Raw genomic sequence first — 12,043 nt, 5'->3', positions numbered from 1 at the left:
CAGTAAGGGGTTAGATAACATGTCCACTGCCAGTAATGGGATCACTGACAGTGAGGGATAAAAACCATGACCACTGACAATAACGGGATCACTGACAGTAAGGGGTTAGATAACATGTCCACTGCCAGTAATGGGATCACTGACAGTGATGGGTAAAAACCATGACCACTGACAATAACGGGATCACTGACGGTAAGGGGTTAGATAACATGTCCACTGCCAGTAATGGGATCACTGACAGTGAGGGGTAAAAACCATGACCACTGACAATAGCTAGATCACTCTCAGTAAAGGGTTAGATAACATGTCCACTGCCAGTAATGGGATCACTGACAGTGAGGGGTAAAATGCATGACCACTGACAATAACGGGATCACTGACAGTAAGGGGTTAGATAACATGTCCACTGCCAGTAATGGGATCACTGACAGTGAGGGGTAAAAACCATGACCACTGACAATAACGGGATCACTGACATTAAGGGGTTAGATAACATGTCCACTGCCAGTAATGGGATCACTGACAGTGAGGGGTAAAAACCATGACCACTGACAGTAACGGGATCACTGACAGTAAGGGGTTAGATAACATGTCCACTGCCAGTAATGGGATCACTGACAGTGAGGGGTAAAAACCATGACCACTGACAATAACGGGATCACTGACAGTAAGGGGTTGGAAACCACAGCCACTGCTAGTAAATGGATTACTGATAATGAGGGGTTAGAAACAATGGCCACTGGTTATAATGGGATTCCTTAACAGAGAGAAGGCTAACATAGTGGTATCCTAGCAGGACCCAGATAGAAAACACTTCAACTTCTGTATAGTATAAGCTGTAAGCAAAGGTTCTCGTCTTCAAGGCTAATGAAAAACAAACTTTAGAACCATGGAAAAAAAAAAACATAATAAGAAACCATAAACACAACATGGTCAAGCACTTTCATCCCTACAAACTTGGGGCTTCTTCCGACCCTCTACAAACAATTTAAAAATCCCTTAAATAGAACATTTAAAAATCGTGTGATGCCTGAAAGATTACTTAAAGGCACTTAAAAGAGACAAGACTTTCCAACACCATATAAAAGTATGAGAACTTACATTTTATGTTAAAATTATTTTGTTTTGAACAAATAATATAAAAAGTTAAAAAATGGATAACAAATAGAATAATGAATAGCATAATTCTTCCCCTTATTTCAGTGCATTAAAAAACAAGGAGCAAAGCAAATACAAAATGTCTTTGCAAAAACTTGACCTAATAATCCGTGAAAAGTGTGTCACTATATGAAGAGATATCAACAGCACATTTAAAACACAAACTGATTGTGAAAAACGTAGAAAGAAAAACTATAAATCCTTTGCCTTTAGTTGTAAAATAGGTGCAATAGAAACATTGTCATTAAGTCGTGGTAAAACTGTACCATTTAATCTTAATTACCAAATTACTTCTCTTTTTGCAATTCCTGTTTCCCAACAACCACTCTCCTAATGTTCCTCTTAATAATGTCAGTAATGGGATCACTGACATCGAGGGGTTCGAAACCCTGGCTTCTGCCACTAATGGGATCACTGACAGTGAAAGGTTAGTACCTTTGGCCACTGTCAATAATAGATCACTGACAGTGAGGGTTTGGCAACCATGACCACTGTGCCAATAATGCAATCCCTGACAGTGAGATGTTAGAAACCATGTCTACTGCCAATAGTGGGATCACTGACAATAAGGGGTCAGAAATGTCATTTTGTATGGTATCTCTTTTCAGGGCATATTATTGTGAATATTATGTATGAAACTGTTGGACTGAATTATTGTGATTACTAGAAGGGATGTATGTAACAGTTGGATGTTTTTTGTAAATTGTTATACTATTCAATGACAAGCATTTTAGAAATGTTTATTGGGGTTGAGTGCCACATTGCAGCCATTTCCAAATGTCTGTGCAGACGTTGGGTTGAAAATTAGCAGTATACAGTGGTTGGTATTTAGCATATTTGCTTTATGGTTGGAAGGATGCAGTATAACATCCAAATGATTTATGTATGTGCTTTATCTAACTTTTTGGCTTTTGGACTGTTATTTTGAAGTTGGAAGGATTCAGGTTGGGTAAAGGGACACACTGCGTCCATTTTAAATGTTTGTGCACTAGTAGGATCGTAAATCAGCAGTTTATGGTGATCATCATTCAGTGGATGAGCTTTTTGGTCAAAAGGGTGCAATATAATGATATATATACGTCCTTTTTCCAACTTTTTACAATTTTTTTGGTCAACTGCTTTTTGGCATACAGTTCCAATGTAGGTGGTGTTTTTTCAACAAGGGTTGACAGCAATGAAGAATATACACATTTTGGGACACTAACATTGTTATGGACCCATGAATGGAACTTTGTAATGTCATTTTGTATTGTATGGTATCTCTTTTCAGGGTATATTATTGTGAGTATTATATGGTATGTATGAAACTGTTGGATTGAATTATTGTGATTAAAAAAAGGGATGTATGTAACTGTTGGATGTTTTTTGTAAACCATTATTCCATTTGCCATTGATTTAGACATTTTGTAAAGGAGCCACTGCTCTGGTTAAAGAACTAAGTTCTATAATGTGAAGAATATATTAGTTAGGATTTATAGATACTGGACAACTTTGACTATATTCTTGTCTATTTGACTTGGATATGTATTTAGTCAGGTTGTCCCTAAAAAGGAAAGATTTTTCACTGTTAAAATTCTGTAAGATGCAGAAACTGCCCCTCAAATGGTTTATTGGTTGAGATTATTCAGCGTATATTCCTGTTTTTACCTGAAGGGATATATGAAACCACTGGATTGTTGTAGTAAACTGTTACACCTCTTAATGACAAGCATTTTGGAAATTATAGAGCAAATTTTGTAAGTTGTATGTATTTAGTGGATGCCTTAACTAACTTTGATTAATACATTGGGAAATAACAAAAGTTTATAGTTGGGAGTAGACCAATGCGAATAGAATTATTGCTCTTGATTCCTATTTGTATGCACCAAGTATATGATTTAACTAATTGCCACATTTGGAAATAGCAGTGCTTAATTGTATAGGGTGCCAGGGATTTGGATTCCTTGTAAATGGACAATTTATAAAGGGGTTCTTGTTAATGTACAAAGTTTTATACAGTGAAGAATATATAGGCTATGATATATGGTTACATATTATATGTGTTCTGGACACACATTCAGCTTGTCCACAAAAAGCAAAATATCTCACTGTGTGAAGTTTGTAAATATATAACTGCCTTTTGAATGTTCAATTATATGTGAATATACCCTAATTGGGATTTAACAAAACTGGACTGTAGCCATATCATCTGGCATTATCAATGAACCTGTAGGTATGTTTACATTTTTGCTTTGGACAATTTGGGATAATGTTATACTAGGTATGTTTATGCAGTGTCATCTATATGGAGGAAGTATACATAAACCCTGAAACTATTGCTCCAAAAAAATTTTCAGGGCTTTATTGGGCCTTTTGCACCTTGTCTATTCAGTCACCACTGTTGGCTGTTTTTTTGAGCAACATACAGTATAAGTGAACTTTGAAGTGAATCCCTGGACCTTTGCTGGGTGGTTGGTGTGTGGCTGGTTCCTCTGTTTCTTTCCCTTGTTGTGCCTTTATTCACACCATCTGTGTTCTGAGTAGCCTTTCTGTTCATTGTTGTGCAAGTTAGGGGCTTATTGTCATGGATTTGAACAACATACTGTTGGGCCTTTCTGGTGATCGGGATGACAGAGTGTTCGGTCTGAGTTCTAAAATTGATGGCACAACTGAAATAGGCCAGGCTGACACAGTTGACGGCTGTAACTTGCTCTTCAGCAAATTAGGCAAAAATATGAAGACCTTACGCACAAATATTTGGCATCTAAAACTATTCAAGGCTTACCAGAACAGAAATATTACACCGAGGGGACTGAGGGTTAAAATTCAACCATTGGTGGGTAAACCTGATGATATTTTGGTTAGAGAGTGGAATATGGCACAACAAAAGGCATCTATGGCCTTTGTTAACTTATTGACTTCCTATTATGAAAGGATTGTGGAGCAGAATATGAATGATAATGAAAAAGAGAACACAAAACAGGGTAAGGTATCACCTCATATAGAGAAAATAAAGTCCAAACAAAAAGAGGTAGATACTCCAAGACAATCGAAGCCAACCAGGAAACTGCAAATCAGAGTTGAAGTAAAATCCTTTATTCCTTGAACAGTAAGCGCTTTGCTCAGAACGCTTCATCAGAGTTTAATAAAAAGAGTTGTGCTTACTCCACTTAAATATTCAAAACAACCAATAAAACAGTAAAATTGTCACATGAAAACACTTTGGACTAGTACATGAACAATGAATAAAAGGGGATGCCAAGTAGAGAAATATATGCATTATAATAAAACTCTATATGAAAAACACATAATGTAGTGTTTATACATATCTATAATAATGTGTGTATATATAGGAAAATACAAATACATTCATCATGCATCTACATCATTACATGTATATTATCTACTAGCGTCTGAATGGCCTATCTATCAAGAAGGGTTTCAAGGACAATTTGTCATTAAGACCATGTCCTTTATCAGCTCTAAGTTTAATGATCCATTTAACTTCTTCCTTCTCAGTAGTATTATTGATGTTACCTAACCTTTCAGTTACTTGTAAGTGTCCTATAACCATAAAACTGAAAACATGTGTAGACCCATTCTGTATAACATGTCTAGCTAAAGCATTTCCTTCATTTTCCTTGTGAATAGCATAGACATGTTCTCTAATTCTTTCTCTCAAAGTTCTATTGTTTTTTTCCCACATAGAAACTTTGACATTTTTTACATACAGCTAGATATATAACATTTCTAGATCTACAATCTGTATAGTCATTAAACTCATATTTAATATTACTGTCAGGATGTATGAATACATGGGAGTTCATGATAAAATCACATTGTTTGCAATTCCTACAAGCGTGTGTGCCTTTTATAGGTTCATAGGTTCATAGGTTCATACTAGGCTATCTGCCCGAGGGCATTTACAAGCCTAGCCCATAGTTTTGTGGCTTACGCCACCCCTTTAGTATGGGGAACTATACCCATTATTTTGCTGTGCCTCTGTTGAGCAGTGACACTGAGGTAATCCCTGGGGTATATCTGCGATCTCCCATCCATTGGTCAAGATTTCTCTTGAACAAGGCCAGCGAGGTGCTCTGCCTCACATATACCGGGATTTTATTCCACAGCATAGGAGTCTTTGGGTGATGAATCTATCCCTCCAGCACGCCCCTATTAATAGCCGTGTCGAGGTTTAAGTCTCCCGCCTTGTGGCTCTGACGGATCTAGATTTTTGAGGTGAAGCATATTCATCAAATCTGGGTTTGACATGGCCTTGTATGTTAGGCAAAGGTCACCTCTGAGCAAGGTGCGACTGAATAGAGCTGGAGTTCTTTCAGTCGGGCAGCATAGGACAGATGTTTGAGACCCTTTATCCTTTTGGTGAGGAACTTTGTGGCCTCTCCAGCTGCTGCAAGTGTCGGGTCAGATACATTCAATGGGGCATTGTACTCAATCATTGGTCTGATGAGTGATGAGTATAGGGAGACTATGACCTCCCTTGATCTAGATGAGAATCCTTTCATGATAAGGTGGGCAATGTAGAAGGTCTTCCTAACTACTTTAGCTACATGGGTGTCGAATGACAGACTACTATCAACCTGGGTCCCCAGGTCCCTGATAACTTCTTCTGTACTCAGTGGATTGCCACCTATTTGCAGCTAGGGTAACCTTGTTTTTCCCGAAGGGTATGACTATGCATTTTTGGCATTTAACTTTAGGCCATGGCTCTGGCACCAGTTATCCGCTTCTGTGAGACCCTTCTGAAGGATATCTGTGTCAGATGTGTTTTCTACTATGGCCCAGTTTGCAGTCATCTGCAAACTTTGTCAGCCATAACCTCCTGTGTTTGCTTGTACTTGAAAAGTAGATGCCAAACAAGAGTGGGCCCAGGACTGAGCCCTGTGGTACACCACTTGTGACAGGCTTTGAGTCTGACATGGCGCCAGCAACTCTGACCCTGTGGGTTCTGTCACTCAGCCAGTTTGCAACCCATCTTGTGATGTATGGGTTAACATTTAAGCTGATGAGTTTTTCAATGATACCCGAAAGTGGGGTATTGTATCAAAGGCCTTCGCCAGATCGAGGTAGGCTGTATGGACTGCCTTTCCTCATCAATGGCTTTGGTGACTGTTTCAAAAAGTCAACCAAGTTTAGAAGGCATGATCTGCCTTTGACAAAGCCAAACTGGGATGGATCCAAAGTCTGCAAATTCCCTATGTCTTTATTTATGAGGTCCATTATGATCCTCTCCATGGCTTTGCAGATAAGGCTTGTCAAGCTAATGGGCCGGTAATTTCCAGGGTCGGTGGAGGCACCGCCTTTGTGAAGTGGGACCACAGTTGCAGTGCCACCCCTGGGTGATCCAGAGGTAAGACTATGATAAAACAGCTGTCCTAGCTGTGGGTTTAATTCCTCGTTGAGTTCGTGGAGCACACAGCCGGGGACACCATCAGGTCCCATGGATGCTGTGTTTTTGCTTTGGAGAGAGCAGTTCTCACTTGGGCTGGAGATGTTTGGGGGCTGCAATCGCTGGTATAGATATCTCCTTTGGGGAGGGGAGAAGTTTGCACTGAACCTGTCAGCCAGTATGTTTCTATATGAAATAGTCCTATTCCTATTCTTTCTTTCATAGCATAACAAACGTTTGAGGGACTTTGTGTTCTTATAACTAATAGCAGGTCTGTCACCCACTATTTCCTTGATGTCATCATCTAATAGTAGGATATTCCAATTCTTCTTTATTATATTAACAACAGAATTGTTGGTGTTAGTATAGGGAATTGATAACCTTTTTCTCCTATCTCTCATCCTAGTTGGGCGCTCATGCATAATATTGTCATTCTTAATGAAAGGTGGTGCTATCCGCTCACTGCATGTTTCTTGTATCACTAATAGATCCTTATTATGGTAACCTCTATTGATAAATTTGCTGCATGGTAGTAACTGCTGTAGATAAAGCATCATCCTCACTTATGATATGAATGACGATCAATTGATTTTACAATATTCTTATGGATATGTGGAGGGTGCATACTATTTCTATGCAAAATAGCATTCCTTCTACAAGGTTTTTATAAATATCTGTTGTTAAACCACCTCTATCTAAAATTAATGTAACATCAAGGAAATCTATTTTAGTGGGTGATGTTGTAATAGTCAAGACTAGGAAAGTAGTAGTTCCATTAATATACAACATGAACTCTTCTAAAGTTTCTGTATCTCCTTTCCAAATCAAAAAAATATCATCCACAAACGTCTGTAATGTCTAATATTACTTGAGAAACTCATATGTTCTAATATATAGGTGACCTCCCAATACGCTAATACAAGATTTGCATATGAGTTGGCACAAGATGTCCCCATCGCCACACCTTTGGTTTGCAGATAATATTCACCATTGAAGAGAAACACATTATTGTTCAAAACAATCTCCAATAACATAGTAATCCTTATAATGGCATTATTACTCATTCCTTTACTCAGCAGAAATAATCTCAAATAATCTAGTCCTACGTCATTGGGTATACAAGTGAATAGCGAGGCAACATCTAACGTTACTAAAATGTCTGACTGTGGTGGGTCATTATTGCCATTATAGATTGATAAGGTTTCAAGGAACTGTTTAGTGTCTCGTAAGATAGAACTGGTAGAATCTACTATAGGTCTAAGTGTCTTCTCTAAAAAATAGAGATGGTTTCAGTTATCCATCCTACCAAACTATGGGTCTGAGTGGAGGATTGGTCATGGTCTTATGTATCTTGGGCAGGCGTCTAATAACAGGTATAACTGGATTTTCAATCAAAAAATATTTGTATAAATTTTCATCAATGACATCACACATTAGCATGTCATATAAATCTGCATGCACAGAGTTAATCAACCTATTCAAGCCCGGCTTATCTAACTTTACATATGTAGATTCATCCGATAGCATTTCAAGCATGGTGTCATTATAATAACAGTTATCCAACAACACAATTGCTCCACCTTTATCTGCTGGTCTTATTGTTATATTTGCATTTTCTGTAACTCAAATAATGCCATTCTCTTCACTAGATAGATTATAAAATTCAGGTCTCTTTTCATTACTTTCAAAATATTTCAACAAGTCATTTGTGCAAGCTCTTTCAAAGCTTTCTAATAAAGGATGTAAGTTAGGAATAAACACAGATGTTTTTTTAAAAATATTATCTACAGTATTACTTGCAGCACCATTATCAAAAAGCATTCCTAGTGCCACATTTCTAGTAAAATGCTTAATGTCTATTATGAGCTCGCTAACATCCACTTCCTGCAAAGGGATGAAGGATAAGCCTTTATTTAACAACTTACTTTCAAATTCTGTCAGTATATGCTGTGACAAATTAACTACTAAGTCCGTATCACTGGTATTATGTGTTTTTTCATATAGAGTTTTTATTATAATGCATATATTTCTCTACTTGGCATCCCTCCCCCCCCTTTTTATTCATTGTTCATGTACTAGTCCAAAGTGTTTTTCATGTGACAATTTTTACTGTTTTTATTGGTTGTTTTGAATATTTAAGTGGAGTAAGCACAACTGTTTTTATTAAAGTCTGATGAAGCGTTCTGAGCAACGCAAAGCGCACTGTTCAAGGAATAAAGGATTTTACTTCAACTCTGATTTGCAGTTTCCTGGTTGGCTTCATTGTCTTGGAGTATCTACCTCTTTTGTTTGGACTTTATTTTCTATATGAGGTGATACCTTACCCTGTTTTGTGTTCTCTTTTCATTATATTGCTCTTTGTTCACATCGGGACATGACAGAAGAAACCAGAAATATAAATGATGAAGCAGCAGAGTCTACAGCATCTGAACTAACGAAACTGATTTTTGCAGATAATAACCCTTTACTAAAACTGTCATATATGGAATTAGCAAAAGCAGCTAGAAAACACACAGATGCAGGTTTACAAATAGATACCATGCAATTAATGAAGAAATTGGAGGATATTATGAGCAAAATCAAGAATATACAGTGGCAAAAGAAACATATGGAAGCCTGCATTCAATTTAAAATAGTACCTAGAGGGCTACGTATACTTAAAATGCCCACTTTTGGTTCCACCTAACCTGACCTGCTTTCCAAATGGCAACAGCTGAATTTGGAAACTAGCTTTGGATATATGAGACTTTTAATAAAACAATATTCTAATATTGAACAAGAGTTACAACAAGAGGTACAAATCATAGAAAATAAACTGGTCAGAATTTTAACAGATATGCAGAAACGTGATTTTTATGCAGAAATAACTAGTACTTTGCAATCATTAGACCACAAGCTTCTTTTGGCCAAGAAAAAGAAAATGGAAAGAGACTGCTCGGATTTCTCGAGGGGGAATGCATTTTCTTGGCCGAGGGAGTCCTTCAGGAACACTACTATTGAGACACATCATCCCATTGAGACACCCTCACTCATGAGCGCGGATCTAATAACACCCTCTATTTTCTGTGCAGTGACTGCTCTTCCTGTCAGCACTGAACATTCAACTAGAGAATCCAATGTGCACTCTTCTGTAGTTAGCAGTTTTCCAGTAACTGCATCCACTGCTGAACCAGTTGTTCGTAAAAAAACTGTTATAGGTACAGGAAAAGAAACAGGTATACATATGAGGGAAGATTCTACTCTTGTTTTTCCACTCCTTTCAGATGGAACAGAGACAGTCCTGGAGCCCACACCAAAAATCCAGGAAGAGGAAAACCTCAGGAGGACCGTTCGAGTTCCAGAAGAAGGCTCTGAAACCAGTGATACGGACTTAGTAGTTAATTTGTCACAGCATATACTGACAGAATTTGAAAGTAAGTTGTTAAATAAAGGCTTATCCTTCATCCCTTCGCAGGAAGTGGATGTTAGCGAGCTCATAATAAACATTAAGCATTTTACTAGAAATGTGGCACTAGGAATGCTTTTTGATAATGGTGCTGCAAGTAATACTGTAGATAATATTTTTAAAAACATCTGTGTTTATTCCTAACTTACATCCTTTATTAGAAAGCTTTGAAAGAGCTTGCACAAATGACTTGTTGAAATATTTTGAAAGTAATGAAAAGAGACCTGAATTTTATAATCTATCTAGTGAAGAGAGAATGGCATTATTTGAGTTACAGAAAAATGCAAATATAACAATAAGACCAGCAGATAAGGGTGGAGCAATTGTGTTGTTGGATAACTGTTATTATAATGACACCATGCTTGAAATGCTATCAGATGAATCTACATATGTAAAGTTAGATAAGCCGGGCTTGAATAGGTTGATTAACTCTGTGCATGCAGATTTATATGACATGCTAATGTGTGATGTCATTGATGAAAATTTATACAAATATTTTTTGATTGAAAATCCAGTTATACCTGTTATTAGAGGCCTGCCGAAGATACATAAGACCATGACCAATCCTCCACTCAGACCCATAGTTTCGGGTCGAGGATGGATAACTGAAACCATCTCTATTTTTTTAGAGAAGACACTTAGACCTATAGTAGATTCTACCAGTTCTATCTTACGAGACACTAAACAGTTCCTTGAAACCTTGTCAATCTATAATGGCAATAATGACCCACCACAGTCAGACATTTTAGTAACGTTAGATGTTGCCTCCCTATTCACTTGTATACCCAATGACGAGGACTAGATTATTTGAGATTATTTCTGCTGAGTAAAGGAATGAGTAATAATGCCATTATAAGGATTACTATGTTATTGGAGATTGTTTTGAACAATAATGTGTTTCTCTTCAATGGTGAATATTATCTGCAAACCAAAGGTGTGGAGATGGGGACATCTTGTGCCAACTCATATGCAAATCTTGTATTGGGAGGTCACCTATATATTAGAACATATGAGTTTCTCAAGTAATATTAGACATTACACACATTTTGTGGATGATATTTTTTTGATTTGGAAAGGAGATACAGAAACTTTAGAAGAGTTCATGTTGTATATTAATGGAACTACTACTTTCCTAGTCTTGACTATTACAACATCACCCACTAAAATAGATTTGATGTTACATTAATTTTAGATAGAGGTCGCTAACAACAGATATTTATAAAAACCTTGTAGAAGGAATGCTATTTTGCATAGAAATAGTATGCACCTCCACATATCCATAAGAATATTGTAAAAAATCAATTGATACGTCATTCACGTATCATAAGTGAGGATGATGCTTTATCTACAGCAGTTACTACCATGCAGCAATAATTTATCAATAGAGGTTACCATAATAAGGATCTATTAGTGATACAAGAAACATGCAGTGAGCGGATAGCACCACCTTTCATTAAGAATGACAATATTATGCATGAGCGCCCAACTAGGATGAGAGATAGGAGAAAAAGGTTATCAATTCCCTATACTAACACCAACAATTCTGTTGTTAATATAATAAAGAAGAATTGGAATATCCTACTATTAGATGATGACATCAAGGAAATAGTGGGTGACAGACCTGCTATTAGTTATGAAAGAAAGAATAGGAATAGGACTATTTCATATAGAAAAGGCACACACGCTTGTAGGAATTGCAACCAATGTGATTTATTCATGAACTCCCATGTATTCATACATCCTGACAGTAATATTAAATATGAGTTTAATGACTATGCAGATTGTAGATCTAGAAATGTTATATATCTAGCTGTATGTAAAAAATGTCAAAGTTTCTATGTGGGAAAAACCAATAGAACTTTGAGAGAAAGAATTAGAGAACATGTCTATGCTATTCACAAGGAAAATGAAGGAAATGCTTTAGCTAGACATGTTATACAGAATGGGTCTACACATGTTTTCAGTTTTATGGTTATAGGACACTTACAAGTAACTGAAAGGTTAGGTAACATCAATAATACTACTGAGAAGGAAGAAGTTAAATGGATCAT

At 37.0% G+C, this 12,043-nt stretch overlaps 1 protein-coding gene across 1 annotated transcript in view; it reads left to right on the top strand.

Moving 5' to 3' along the window:
• ARHGAP39 (Rho GTPase activating protein 39) overlaps positions 1-12,043 on the top strand; it is a 2,618,385-nt gene that overhangs the window by 965,752 nt on the left and 1,640,590 nt on the right. The window lies entirely within an intron of this gene.

Source organism: Protopterus annectens, chromosome 3.part1 (genome assembly GCF_019279795.1).
Source record: "Protopterus annectens isolate FY-2018-M chromosome 3.part1, PAN1.0, whole genome shotgun sequence".
Classification (NCBI taxonomy): domain Eukaryota; kingdom Metazoa; phylum Chordata; order Ceratodontiformes; family Protopteridae; genus Protopterus; species Protopterus annectens.
Note: the sequence above shows the minus strand (reverse complement) of the source record. Positions and strands in the feature narration are given on the sequence as shown.